At 36.3% G+C, this 15,188-nt stretch overlaps 1 long non-coding RNA gene across 1 annotated transcript; it reads left to right on the forward strand.

Moving 5' to 3' along the window:
* Positions 1 to 381: 381 nt before the first annotated feature.
* On the forward strand, positions 382 to 1,975 carry LOC131553633 (uncharacterized). Its single transcript, XR_009274223.1, has 3 exons — positions 382 to 684; positions 1,174 to 1,225; positions 1,568 to 1,975. It is a non-coding gene; the product is annotated as an uncharacterized LOC131553633 (long non-coding RNA).
* Positions 1,976 to 15,188: the final 13,213 nt, after the last annotated feature.

The raw sequence follows: 15,188 nt of genomic DNA on the forward strand, positions 1-15,188 counted from the left end.
AATGTACGATATTTTGAAATTTTTTTTAACATTTACAATGTACAAACCTTTGTCAAATATTATTAACCATTGCAATATTTAAAATATGTTGTTTAATATGGGTTATGCCACTTTGGTGGATTAGGCTGTTGTTCAGTATGATACATTAATTGTAAGAAGCTAGGTGTTTATAAATTTGTTCAAGCTTGATGCCTTTATTTTCTAATATATATTTCTGAAATTCCCACAAGGATTTCAACATAATATCTGAAAAAAATAAAATAAAAAATAAAAAAAATAAAGTTTATTTGTGTTTAAATTCAAACAACACAGACTAAACATGATTGGTCCCAGAGCCATTGAACGGCTCTGATTGGTTCGTATGATAATGAGCTCGCAGCAGAGAGCTTTGTAAATCAAATATGATGTGCGTGCAAATGTCCCTTGAATGTGCATATAAGTCTAAATTTAAACAGTATTATATTATATAGAGCGATCGTGTCTCTTTAGGGCGCTTGGAGGAAACTATGCAATTCATATGGATTACTTTGGCGATTTTTTTTTTGCGATGAACTTTTTGAAACGTGAACATCTTCGATTAATCTTTTCATCGGAGGGACATAAATCTCTCCGATTTCATTAAAATATCTCCGCTTTTCTTTCGAAGATGAACGAAAGTCTTAGATGGTTTGGAACATCTTAAGGGTGAGTGATGACATAATTCAAACTGTTTTGGGGAACTATGAAATTAATTAGAAAATGTGTAAGGGATAATCAACGGCTAGCCGTGCATTAAACGATTTGAATGCAGGACGTGGAGGCAAAGAACCTCCAGACACGCAGCGGAGTGCATTCAAATCGTTTAATGCACAGCTAGCCGTTGATTATCCCGTTTATGCCATGGTCATTTGCCAGCATTCACATATTAAAGATGTTAATAATATTTGGGCTGCAATATTTGACTGCATTTTTGATAAAAAATGACGGTTATTTTCGTCTGTATTACTATTCAACTGTAACTGTATGTTACTATGGTTACCAATGTTTATAGGAAGCGCATTAATATAGAACGTGATTAAACTGACCTGGAACTACCTGTGCAGTTCTACGAATTTAATCAACACCTGCCAACCAATCAGAATCGAGTATTCAGACAGACCATGGCATACAGCTGTGTGTTCTTATTTTTACCAGCTTCTGCAAGCCTGTATGGCGTCTGACTTTTGGGACCTCACTGTGACTTCAGGTAAGATTTGTATTTAATTAACGTTATTTGTCTGTACCAGTCGTGTTTTTGACAAATGCATTGGCAGAAAAAATAAATTAAATAAAATTAGTCATTATAACATGTACAACATTAATAGTTTTTATTTGCAACATGAAGTGTATTTATTTCCTGATTTCCTGAACAATTTGGCTTCATTGTAATGAGGTTAGTGATCTTTGAAAAACCATGATTATGAACATACAGTTACTTTGTCTTGAGCTGATCAGCCAACTGTGGTAGTGTTGGTTGATTGGTGTTTATATTTGTTCAAGCTTGACAACCTTATCGACTTTGTTTTCTAATATATATTTCTCATTACAGATAAGAACAAAGATTAAATTGTAAGAAGGACTGCTTGTAAGAGCATACAGTACATCTGAAACTGCTGAGGCTGGGAAGGTTTTTGACATCATCGTCATCCTCCCATCACCATCCCTTCACCACATCCTGCCATCATCCCGCACCTTTGCCTCTCACCATTCCTACACCATCTCCTTGTCCACCTCCAAAACCCTCTCCATCCCTCCCTATTCTGTTGCTTGAACTTTATCATCTTCAGTCTTTGCACACACATCTATTCACTTCTGCACTTAGTTTTTCTGTAAATTTTTGTTTTTTTTTTCTTCAGAAAATTGCATTGTAATTTTTATTTATTCATTTATGTAAAATTTTTAACTTTTCAGTAATACAGGTATAACTGAAATGTTCTACAAATGGATAAGATAGCTTTTCCACAGCATTTGTCTTTTTTTTTCATTTATTATAATGTTTTTTGTATAATGCTTTAAAATGTACTTGAGTATGTTTGTAGTAATACAAATACTATAAACATTTCAAGTACATTTTTAATACATTTAATAGTATGTTTTTGCTTTTCACCAAAGTATATATGCTGCTGTACTTTTTAATGTACTTATGAATGTATGAATTTGAATAATGTACTTATGAATACTGTATGAATATTTGTAATGTACACTGATGCATTAAAGTGTAATACATTAAAGTTTTCTAGATATCAAAGTGTACGTGTGTGTATATACTGAAAAATATAATCCTAATTAATATAATATACTAGTAGTGTAATGCTAATGCATTTCTAATGAGCTGAAATACAATTGAAATGTACTTGAAGCACATTAAAACGATGTTTCAAATATATTCTACCTGTAGTTCATGAAGTATTAAAAGTACATTTTAAATGTATTTTAAGAAATACACTTAAATTGCACTAAATATACTTAAAGTGGTTCCAATTTAACACAATTTCAATATATTAAAGATGTTAATAATATTTGGGCTGCAATATTTGACTGCATTTTGATAAAAATGACGGTTATTTTCGTCTGTATTACTATTCAACTGTAACTGTATGTTACTATGGTTACCAATGTTTATAGGAAGCGCATTAATATAGAACGTGATTAAACTGACCTGGAACTACCTGTGCAGTTCTACGAATTTAATCAACACCTGCCAGCCAATCAGAATCGAGTATTCAGACAGACCATGGCATAAAGCTGTGTGTTCTTATTTTTACCAGCTTCTGCAAGCCTGTATGGCATCTGGCTGTTGGGACCTCACTGTGACTTCAGGTAAGATTTGTATTTAATTAACGTTATTTGTCTGTACCAGTCGTGTTTTTGACAAATGCATTGGCAGAAAAAATAAATTAAATAAAATTAGTCATTATAACATGTACAACATTAATAGTTTTTATTTGCAACATGAAGTGTATTTATTTCCTGATTTCCTGAACAATTTGGCTTCATTGTAATGAGGTTAGTGATCTTTGAAAAACCATGATTATGAACATACAGTTACTTTGTCTTGAGCTGATCAGCAAACTGTGGTAGTGTTGGTTGATTGGTGTTTATATTTGTTCAAGCTTGAAAACCTTATCGACTTTGTTTTCTAATATATATATTTCTCATTACAGATAAGAACAAAGATTAAATTGTAAGAAGGACTGCTTGTAAGAGCATACAGTACATCTGAAACTGCTGAGGCTGGTAAGGTTTTTGACTATATTTCCGACCAGGTACATTGTTCTGTCATTCTTAAATAGAAAGCAAATCACCAATCATCATTTGCCTTTTTTTGTGCGTGTGAGAAATATTAACATTTGTTGTTTTCAGATCAGCTGCTATAGAAGACAAACTGAAATCTGAGTGCAGAGACAAGCAAAGGAATAGTAAGTATATTTTAATATCGTATCACCTCTGTTATAAAGATTTTTGAATCAGGCCTAATGGAGGATGATTCGGTCAATCTTGGAAGAAAAATGTTAGCAGTGTGTCCATTCCAGGTGGCTAATTTGTGCTTCCTTTCAGTCATTCATGTAAAAATCCATTATCTAATTTTGTTTCTGTTTTGTTTTTTTCTAAAGCTGCAAGGCACTTGTGCAAAATATTGTATGCCAGGACCACTAGGCTGTGCCCAGGTTTCCAGAACCTGCGACGTCGCTCAGCTCCATCGGCCCTCCGTCTGCGCCTTCGGATCCACCAGCTCTGTCTCCATCAGTCGGCCCCCAGATGTCAGCAGCCACACCATCTACTTCTTGGCTCCTCCCTCCCTCGACTGCGCCGTGTATTGTCAGTACTGGGATGCTCTGGGTCTGTGCCATGTGCCATGTGCCAAACTCCATCTAAGCCGCCAGGACATCATCGTCCTCCTCCCATCACCATCCCTTCACCACATCCTGCCATCATCCCGCACCTTTGCCTCTCACCATTCCTACACCATCTCCTTGTCCACCTCCAAAACCCTCTCCATCCCTCCCTATTCTGTTGCTTGAACTTTATCATCTCCAGTGTTTGCACACACATCTATTCACTTCTGCACTTAGTTTTTCTGTAAATTTTTGTTTTTTTTTTCTTCAGAAAATTGCATTGTAATTTTTATTTATTCATTTATGTACAATTTTTAACTTTTCAGTAATACAGGTATGAAATGTTCTACAAATGGATAAGATAGCTTTTCCATAGCATTTGTCTTTTTTTTCCATTTATTATAATGTTTTTTGTATAATGTTTTAAAATGTACTTGAGTATGTTTGTAGTAATACAAATACTATAAACATTTCAAGTACATTTTTAATACATTTAATAGTATGTTTTTGCTTTTCACCAAAGTATATATGCTGCTGTACTTTTTAATGTACTTATGAATGTATGAATTTGAATAATGTACTTATGAATACTGTATGAATATTTGTAATGTAATACATTAAAGTTTTCTAGATATCAAAGTGTACGTGTGTGTATATACTGAAATTATAATATAATCCTAATTAATATAATATACTAGTAGTGTAATGCTAATGCATTTCTAATGAGCTGAAATACAATTGAAATGTACTTGAAGCACATTAAAACGATGTTTCAAATATATTCTACCTGTAGTTCATGAAGTATTAAAAGTACATTTTTAAATGTATTTTAAGAAATACACTTAAATTGCACTAAATATACTTAAAGTGGTTCCAATTTAACACAATTTCAATATATTAAATATATTACAAATAGATTATAATTGAACTTAAACATATCTTGAAATACACTTAATATACTTAAAGTTGTTTCAAAATAATACATTTAATATGCACTTAGTATAGTATAATATAAATATATTAAGTGTGTCTGAAAAAGCACAATTTAAATATATTTCTTTTTCACCTGGGTATCTATCTATCTATCGATCTGTCTTACACATACAAATCCATAAAGATTTTTTACTTCTAACGCTGTGCGTGCAATTTTTATTCATTTATTTTGATGCTGTAAATATGTCCATATTATGCATTTCAATGTATACCCAAAAATATAAATTGTACATGTAAATGCCATAAATACCTATGAACGTTAATAAGATTAAGATGCATCACAAGTACTTAGGAAAACTTTTTTTGTGGTGTTGCTAGTAAATACGCCTTTAACACAGGTGAGTCTGGCTTAAGCTGGAACAATAAGAAAGCTTCATTTGAGCCCTCTAAACCTCAGACTGCCGCTGAAAGTGCTTCTGCCTCCAAGCACAAAGCCTCCCAGGGAAACCTTCTGGCCTCCCATTGGAAATGCTGCTGATTGAGTCATCCGCCTTCGAAAGGCTCTTAGCGGGAAACCCAATCGGATGAGACTCTCCGATTTTCTATCCGTCTTTTCTACCTATCTCCACCCTCCACCCCCCCTCCCTCCCACGCATGATGGCCAAAAGCCCAGGGGTGTGATTTCTGCTATTCGCCTCTATTCACACGCTAAGACCTTCAGTAGGTACCTCTGGGGAAAGAAAGAGAGAGAAAGTGAGGCTGATTTGAGCTGGATGAGAGGCAGGATTTGAAGATGACCTGTCTACAGCCGATGGCGTGTGGAGGGATGTGGGTGGCTTGGCGCCTCTGCTGTGCCTTTCAAGTTTCTGTGAGCAGAGGTTTTAGGACTGAAGACTGGGGGATTTGAGACTGGCGTCCATCAGATCATGTTGTTTGCCGTTTAGTAAACCAAGACGATATTAATACGCTTGACTGGGGTCAGAGGAACAAATGTTTTTGAATTAAAACAACATTATAGGATGCCTCAAATTTGCTCTGTTGCCTACGATCCTCAGAGAATGAAGAGGAACTGAGCGATATAAAGAGATACGAGAGCAGGATATATCAGCTCTATTCCGACTCCCTTGTAGCTTTAATAATGGAATGAATTTCAAATGTTAACAGCTGCTGTGCAGGGGCAGTCGATACAAACCGGATCAGTGCCTGGCAACTGCTGTTGTCCTGACACGGGTGAAAAGAGAGCAAGGCCCTCATTCTGCACAATGATAGGCCACAGATCAGCTTAGCAATTACTACCCTGGTGAGGTCATTCGATTCGAAGCTAGAGAAGAAGAGAGGAACAAATTAAAGAAGAGGGAGACAGAGCGAGAAAGATTGGCAGATGATGTACGCTGGAAGCTGCAATCTAATAAGAGCAGAAGACAGAATAGCAATGGTCATATTTGTGTGTGTGGGTCAGGTTTTGCCTACATTGTGTAGACTAAATGTCTTCAAAAGGATAGTAAAACATGAAATCGCCCACATAAGGGTGGCTTAAAAGATGCTGTAATGTTAACTGTTCTGGAAGCCAAATGTGAATTAGACACACCCCCCATTGTAATCAGAGATGCAGGAGCAGGAGATCAGCGGCACATCATCTCAGTGCTTTCAAAGTTGTCAAAAGCAACTGCAGCAAAATTTCATTCTCACGCAACAAACGAACACCTGACAAGCAGAATATTCCACTTTCTATCTATCTATCTATCTATCTATCTATCTATCTATCTATCTATCTATCTAAAATAACTGCAAAAATAATTTTTAAAGGAAAGTTAAACAAACAAATTTGGGCAACTTCACAACAATACACTAATTTATACCATTAAATTAGTATTATTATTTCAAGATACTGACACCAATGCGAATTGTTTTAATGATATTTTATTTTTATTTATTTATCTATTTATTTTTTACAAAATAACCTTTGCACAATGCAAGCTTTCCATCATTACACAGTAATTTGGGCTGGCAATGACTTTGGAGAAAGTCTTTACTAGCTTCACGCTGTTCGAGTGGGTTCAAGTAATTTTGTGCCTTTTGTTCTGGCATATTTTGCTCAAGGTTGTTCAGGTTTGTTGGGTGATGCCTGTGCTCTGCAATTTATTGTTACAGCCTGTGTATTGGAGCCACTCTTAGACATTCAACTTGCTTTTGAGCCACTCCAATATTTTAGGCTTGTGTTTGGGATCACAAATTAGCATTCTCCTCTCTAAAGATGAGATTTTTTTTTTTTTAGCAGTCTGAAACAGGCTGTCTTGCAGCATATCTCTTTACACCATCATTTCTTTCTGCTAAGCAAGCCCTGTGGCACGATGCTACAATGAGTATAACTTTGGCTGCTTGCATTTCCCAAGTCTTTGAGTCTAAAAATAATGTTTATCTAATAACATCCCAAATACTCCATAGACTTTAATTAGAATTAACACGAATAAACAACAAGAGTTCTGTACACATTGCCACTTTCACGTCAACCTAAATTTCAACAAAATTCCCAAAGTGACAAATGCAGTGAACATGCAGCAAATGTACTCACCCTCAGGCCATCTAATTATACAAATGTGTTTGTTTCTTCATCAGAACAGATTTGGAGAAATTTAGCATTACATCACTTGTTCACCAGTAGATGTAGCAGTGAACGGGTACCGTCAAAATGAGTCCAAACATCTGATGAAAACAACACAATAATCCACATGACTCCAGCCCATCAATTAATCAGTTATCTGTTTTTAAGACATCCATCAAAAAGCGTTTTGGCAGTTTTGGATGAACTATTTAAAAAAAATATATATATATACGTAATAATCTTACATTTCACATACATTTCCTTTTCATCTTGAGAGATAATTCAATAATCAATCAAAGAAGTCTTCTAGTCTTCATACAGTAAATACGGTAGCATTAAGAACAGTTATTCTTTTACAGAGTCGCGCTCAATTACTGGGCTATAAAACATTCAGAAACAATGTTGATTTGGCTTTAAGAAAAACTCTGCTGTTGATGAGGCATTTGTACATTTTTCTTCTTAAAACGCTGTTTTGGTTTAGGTGAACAAGCCCATTAGGATGCCGTGGAAATTCCCAGGGGGAAAAGATGAAGTGTTGTTTTGTGTGCTCGGCTGTTTGAACACTTTTGTTAGACCCTGGTTTTCATTAGAATGCATTAAGGTCCCTAACATACAAAAGCAACCTAATTCAGGCTATAAAACGATACCCCGCGGAGCTCAGGTAATAATGCAACGCTGAGATTCTTCATTAGCAACAAGACAGCAAGCAGCCATAATTTATTGCATGTTAAAAAGCACAAGCGGTTTGTCTTGAAAGTATTTCAAGATGTCGTTTATCAAAGAGTTTGTAAATGGCTGCATTCAGGTTTGAATGCTCGATGCTAGAACCTTATTTCCATTTCTGTGACTGGAGGGCAAAGACAGGGCGAGAGAGAGATGGCAGACACATCGGGCCGTTTCAGTGTAACTTTTTAATTATCTTTTATGCTGATTTTCTTCATCAGGCCTTCAGGACAAAAGAAAGCATCATAAAAACAATTACAGAAGTGTTTGTGTTTTTCTTATCACAGAAATGCCACCGCAGGGCCAGATTCGTGCTCGCTCTCATTTATACACCTCTATGGCGCTATGCAATTCAAGCATGTTCTGCTGGGGACAGGAGACTGTGTTTAAGTGTCCTTAGGAAATTTCTCTAGAGTGCAAGCCCTTTTCAAAGGAATCTTATTAAGACATATCTGAGTTATTAGGAAAGCAGGCACAAAGAGTCCACTAAGCACATACATTCATGAAGTTTTATACGTTTCAAACAGACAATGCGGTATTTGTTTCCTTCAGAAACTATCGAGCTGCTGAGGACAAGGAACTATTCTTCAGCCTTTAATTTTGCCAACAGGGACATCTCTCTCTTTCTCTCATTCCAGCTATCTTTCTCCACTTCTCTCTCTCTGGTGAGGTAGCTGTGCTCTCTGTGATATGTCTGTAGCCTGCAGTGGAGCCGACTGCCTGAGGTAAATTATAAAGCGAGGGGTCTGGTTTGGGGCTTTGTGCTTGAAGGGCAGCAAAACTTCTGAAAGAGACTCTGATGAGTTAAAGTACATTTCTCCAGCTTTATACTTCAGCCTAAGGCACATTTTACAAATACACACAGACATCAGGACACATACGCACACATACACATGGAACAAACACCACTAAATGCCCTAGACTCGGAGAATCACTAGTTAAGTATATTGTAGAAAGTGAAACTGTGCAGTTGTTTCCTTAAGGCAATATTTCTAACTGATTTGACCTATAAAATTACTTTGGTTGGTGAAACCTAATGTAGTCAGGTTAATATCTATTTGAAAATATTAAAAAATATATTTTTAATATTTCTGAATTGAATAAAACCAATACTGTTCAAAAGTTTGGGGTCAGATTTTTAGAAAGAAATTAAACCTTTTATCCAGCAAGGAAGCATTAAATTGATAAAAAAATGACAGTAAATACATTGACATTGTCACAAATTAATTATATTAATTAATATATTTCAAATAAATGCTATTTTTTTTTAGTTTTTTTTTTTACTTTCTATTGATTAAAGAATGCTAAAAAATCGATCACATTAATCAGCACAAATGTTTTAAATATTAATAATAATAATAATATGTTTATTAAGAATCAAAACATCATGTTAATGATTTCTGATGAATGATGTGACTCTGATGACTGTAATTGCTGCTGAAAATGTACATTTTAAAATCTATTAAAACAGTTATCTTAAATTGTAATAATATTTCACAATATTACAGCTTTTGCTGTTTTTTTGATCAAATAAGTGTAGCCTTGTTTCAAGAGACTTCTTTTGTAAACATTACTGACCCCACAATTTTGAACAGTAGTGTAAATTTTTCTTTACATTAAACATTATATTCATTTTGAATGCATATTATTCACAATTGTCTTTTTAGAGAAGCACCTTTCGTCGTATGCAGTTAATCAATGTTCTATACACTATAAAAATATTTTGTCAGATACTGACAACACTGCAACAACATCATCAGACATGATCAGTTTGAAAAAGGGAAAATTCCTGCTTTCACAAATGTCTGGAATTAATCTGTTCAGCAGTATGTGAATTATTTACTTTCTGGCTGAGACTGTTTTGCATCGTTTAAACCTAGAAATTATTATTACACATTATGCTAGCACCACATTTATTATAATAACGGCAGTGGGTTTGAGAAGTCAAGCAGTGGGCGGAAGTGGAAGTCATTTTGTCCAACAAAGGCTCTTGATTAAAGAAAACAAATACGAAAACATAAACAAAATGTTTTGATTTTGTTTGTGTGTGAGTTGCAGACTTTCCTTTTACAAATACTGCTTTGTTTTGTATTTTATTAAGTTTTAAACATTTTTTTTTTACTCTTGTAATGGTACTGTTACAAAGACCACACCAATACATCGCTATGGCATTTCCTGAACAAATGAGCATATGTGCTGTTGAGCTTCTTCTGTGACTGGCCACATTGTGAATAACGAACAGAAGCTGAGATTTGAGAGAAACTTGCCTTCTGACCTCAGTCTTTCACAGCTTCAGCAGAATCCTTGAAACTCTGAAGTAATTAATAACTCTGAGTTCTGCTGTGCACTAATCTCTTCCCAACCTTGGACGAAAATGGAAGGGAAGAACCAAAAGTGTTCAGCACTCCTCAACAGTCTCACGGAAAGATGCAATGAATCAAAATACACGAAAGAACCTCTAAACCCAGGGTAACATTACGTAGATATAGATTATGTTACTAGCCTTGCCTACTCTACATATAACTCTGTAAAAATATTTGTGCCTGTTCGTCAGGGTCCTGCCCTGACAGTCATGTCTGTTCTGTCTTTGTTTAACATGTCTTTGGGGCAGTCGTGGCCTAATGGATAGAGAGTTGGACTTGTAACTCAAAGGTTGTGGGTTCGAGTCTCAGGTCCAGCAGGGATTATAGTGAAAGTACAGCGCTCTCTCCACCCTCAATACCAAAACTGAGGTGAAACCCTTGAGCAAGGCACCGAACCCTCAACTGCTCCCCGGGCGCCACAGCATAAATGGCTGTGTTCACGGTGTGTGTTTGTTCACTACTCACTGCTGTGTGTGATGGGTCGCCACACGTCATGTCCTTTCCTTGTTTGTCTTGTGTCTGAGCACATGTCTTTATTTTTGTTGGCCATGTGGTCCTCTTGCCCTGCCTCCTTGTTTCAGTTACCCCGCCTCCATGTTTAGTCCTAGTCTAGTCCTCGTTTAGTTGATTGTGTCCACCTGATCCTCATGTGCTCTGCTCCTTTATATTGTGCCCCTTTCCCTCATGTCTCTGCTGGTTCGTTGTGTTAGTGCCTTGTGTCTAAGAGAATTCCTTGTCAGTCAACTAGTCATATTTTACTCTCCTTGTCAGTCTAGCTTTGCATTTAGTTCTCTTAAAGTTTATTAGGTTTTCTTTGCTTTTGCTATTTTGCTCTAGTCTAGTTCCTGTCTTTATTTTTGTTCTAGTTTTCTCAAGCCTCTAGTTTGGTTTCTTTCTTTATTTTGATTTGGTCTTTGCCTGGTTTTCATTCCAGTTATCGATTCCCAGAATTTACCTTTTGGTACATTCTTTTGTTTTATTTGCTCTCTGCAGTTTGAATTTTCTTTTCTTGGTTCTTTTCTTTCTAGTCATAGTGCGTAGTCAGTGTCTTATTTTGCTGCTTGTTGTTCTCTCTTGTGATCTTGTCTTGTGTGTGGTGTTATGTCTTGTGGTTGTCCTGGTTGCTGTTCTCAAGACCTGGTTATCTGACTGGACTGGTTTCACTACAGCTCAAAGTATCAAGCCCTGGTTTCTCAAGCTGCAGCCTGATCTCCAGTGTTCTCAGTGACTGGCGCTGCTCAATCTCCTTTGTTCCCCAGCCAAACTTTATCCAGGTCTGACCTCGGCCGTCCTCCTGTTCTCCAGCAGACTGCCCTTTCCTACTGTTTGGACTTTCACATCAGCCCTGTTAATCCTTGTCTTGTCAATAAACTTCATTCCCTTGATTATTCTGCATCTGGGTCTCTCCCTTTCTCTAGTAAACTGCTGTTTCAACCTTGACAGAACGAACCAGCCATCTCCAGCAGAATGAGTCTTAAAATTGTTCCACCTGCCACTGCAGAAGTGAGATTGGCGCTCCAACGTCAGCACGGCCGGGATCCACGGAGCTTTGCTCAATTCTTTTGGACCATGGCTAAGGGCCTAGAATAGGAGGATGCAGTCCTGAAGGAGGCCTTCAACCTCATTCTGGATGACCCCCTGCCGCGATGGGAGATGGAGCAATTGCATATTTTGAATTTCCGGGACTTCTCCCATTATGTGCATCACCGCAAAGACTGGCAGATCCTTAACCTTCTTGAGGATGTCTGCAGAGTCCACCCTGCCGTCCTTCCTACTTTGAGTCAAGTCCAGGATCATTTTCTGAGTCCCACTGAGAAACGAAGGAACAGAAGAAAGAGGGCTGCATCTGCCCCTGAGTCCGGTCCAGTGTCGGCTCCAGCCCTCTACCTTTGCTGAGTCAAGCCCCAGATCATCATCTGACTAAAAAGAGGAAGTTTAAATCCAGAAAAAAGAGAGCAGCCCAGAACACCGCATCAGTCTCGGAGCCCGTTGAATCTGCTTCTGCCAGTCTGGAGCCAGTAGAGTCTGCTCCTGCCACTTCAGGGCAAGTCGAGCCTGTTTCTGCCAATCCAGAGCCAACCTAGTCTGTTCCTGCCAGTTCTGAGCCAGCTGAGTCTGCAATACAATGTTTATGGGCTCGGACTATACAGACTATTTATCCACTCGGCTTCAAACGGCTGCGCCATGGTATTGTGGCAGAAATTTGGGATCTTCATAACCAATTTTATATTATTATTATTATTATTATTATTATTAATGTAAAGGAGTAATAGAATATAATTTTTTTTTTTTTTTTTTGGTCACACTTTATATTAGGTGGCCTTAACTACTATGTACTTAAATCAAAAAAATAAGTACAATGCACTTATTGTGTTCATATTGTTTTTCAAAACGCTTTTGCTGCTATTAAGGTGGGATGGGGTAAGGTTAGGGACAGATTTGGTGGTATGGGTAGGTGTAAGAGATGGGTCAACAGTGTAATTATAAATGTAATTACATAAATTAATTACAGATGTAACTACATAAAGGTATTATTAACAATATAAGTACAATGTAAGAACGTGTATGTACACAATAAGTGCATTGTACCATATGATTAATTTAAATGTAAGTACATAGTAGTTAAGGCCACCTAATATAAAGTGGGACCTTTTTACTTTTTGTCATTTAAGCTAAGCTTTTTTGCATTTTATACTAAATGTATTTAGACTATATTTTTCATACAAATGCCTAGAAACAATATAGTTACATTTTTACCATGGTATTGAGGTGCTATATGTGGTTTTGTTTGCTGAGTGCGGCATCTGACAAACCGCATTTTGACGCAAACAAAGGATGCATCTGAAATCCCATACTTCTCTACTATATAGCAGTCAAATAACAGTATAGTAGTACGACTGAATTTACAGTATTTATAAAATAGTAGGTGAAAAGTTCCAGGTTGACTTACTACTTCCAGCAAGATTCTGAATAGTGCATCTGATGTACACATTACTATCCCATGAGGACATAAGTGAGGATTTGTGAATGGCAGTAAAGTGACACACCTGACGCTAGTACTGTAGATTACATGACAAAGTAACATGCAAAAACACATCTGGAATCAAGTCAAACTACACTCATTCATACTGCACAGAACATTTTTAACAGTCACAAAGTAATAACTTATTCAAAAGAAGCACCTACTTGGTGAACATGTCATTTCAGATGCAGCCCATGTGTCCCAATGGCCAGTGGTGACTAGATTAAAAATTACTGTTGCAAATGTTTATTTTTTTTGTTGATTCTGTGACCGTTTTAGTCACAATATGGAGCCCTAATTAAAGGAGATAAAAAGAGACTTGAAGAGCATGCATGAACCGCATTTTAAAAAGTATTGCTTTAAAAAAAGTATTATTCTTTCTCTCAGACTTTAAGCTCTCCTTTTGCTCCACTTGCTTAAAAAACAACACACACAGAAATATACTTTTTATTTGCTCTCATTCAGTATTAGTGACATCTCTACAACAGACTTTATCTTTCCCTCCATATGTCAGAGTGAGGCAAAACATATTACAGCTGACACTCACGCAGACTATCATAGACCAGTGCAATACAAAAGAAATGACTTGGGAACTGCAGTGATGGTTTTCGAGGGCTATATTGCAATATGGCAATGATTAGAAAGAGATGAGAAAAGTTTTTCAAAGGGCTTTAAGTATTGTAATAATGTAACGCCCCATAATTCCCATCCAAATCAAATGCAAATCAAGAAGTGTGTTTGTATTTCAGCATTGCTCTTGTAGATTTATCACCCTTTTCAGTCACATTCCTTGAAGTTTTATAGTGCATTTCTGTTCATATAAGTAATTTCTTTTTTTTTGTATTTTTTATTAACAAGAAATTATAGTTAATTATAATTATAGTTCATGCATACATCATATAAAAATCAGTTTACCTAATTTGAAACGCATCCAACATACACTGTATACTATGCATTTCTGAATATGCAAAACACATTCTTAGTTTATTGTGTGCTGTTGATGCATGTTTATCTAGTACTGATTTTCTCTTCTCTCTTTTAACAGGGTGTCATGACAATGTACTATCTGATACAACACAAACATTAGAACACAATGTGCCATCTAGCAAGATAGCAGATGTGCAAAATGTCTGAAAAGTAAAAAAAAAAAAAAAAGAATAAAAATACCATGACAGTACTATTAGTACATGCAAAATCAAGATGCATTTTCAAATGCATCTGACTTACAAAATCAGACATATAACGGATACTTACTTTAGATCCCAGTGCCTGCATTTGTGTAGTCCTGCTTTTTAAACCTCATCTTCATCTTTACAGGTGGAAAGAGTGTAGAAAATGGGACATAAACACTTTTAAAATGCATCCTACGTGGACTGTCATGCCAGAACAAGAATCAGCTTGTTTATTTGATAACAACATCTTTTCATCCGTCCCCATTGGTCATTGAATTTCATTGAACTTTGTGGTTGTCTTCTGAAACTAGCAGGTACATCTTTGCTCTGTTTTGTTGTTGTTGCAGTTGTTTCCACAGAGGGAAAGAGGGGAAAATCATACATTAAAGAGTCAATACTAAAAACATAGAATGATTTATTTAATCCAGTGAAGATTATATACACACACACACACACACACACACACACACACAAGTGGCAAAGAAATTACGCACTGTTGTTTAAAATTGGATATAAGTT

Source organism: Onychostoma macrolepis, chromosome 14, assembly GCF_012432095.1.
Source record: "Onychostoma macrolepis isolate SWU-2019 chromosome 14, ASM1243209v1, whole genome shotgun sequence".
NCBI lineage: Eukaryota > Metazoa > Chordata > Actinopteri > Cypriniformes > Cyprinidae > Onychostoma > Onychostoma macrolepis.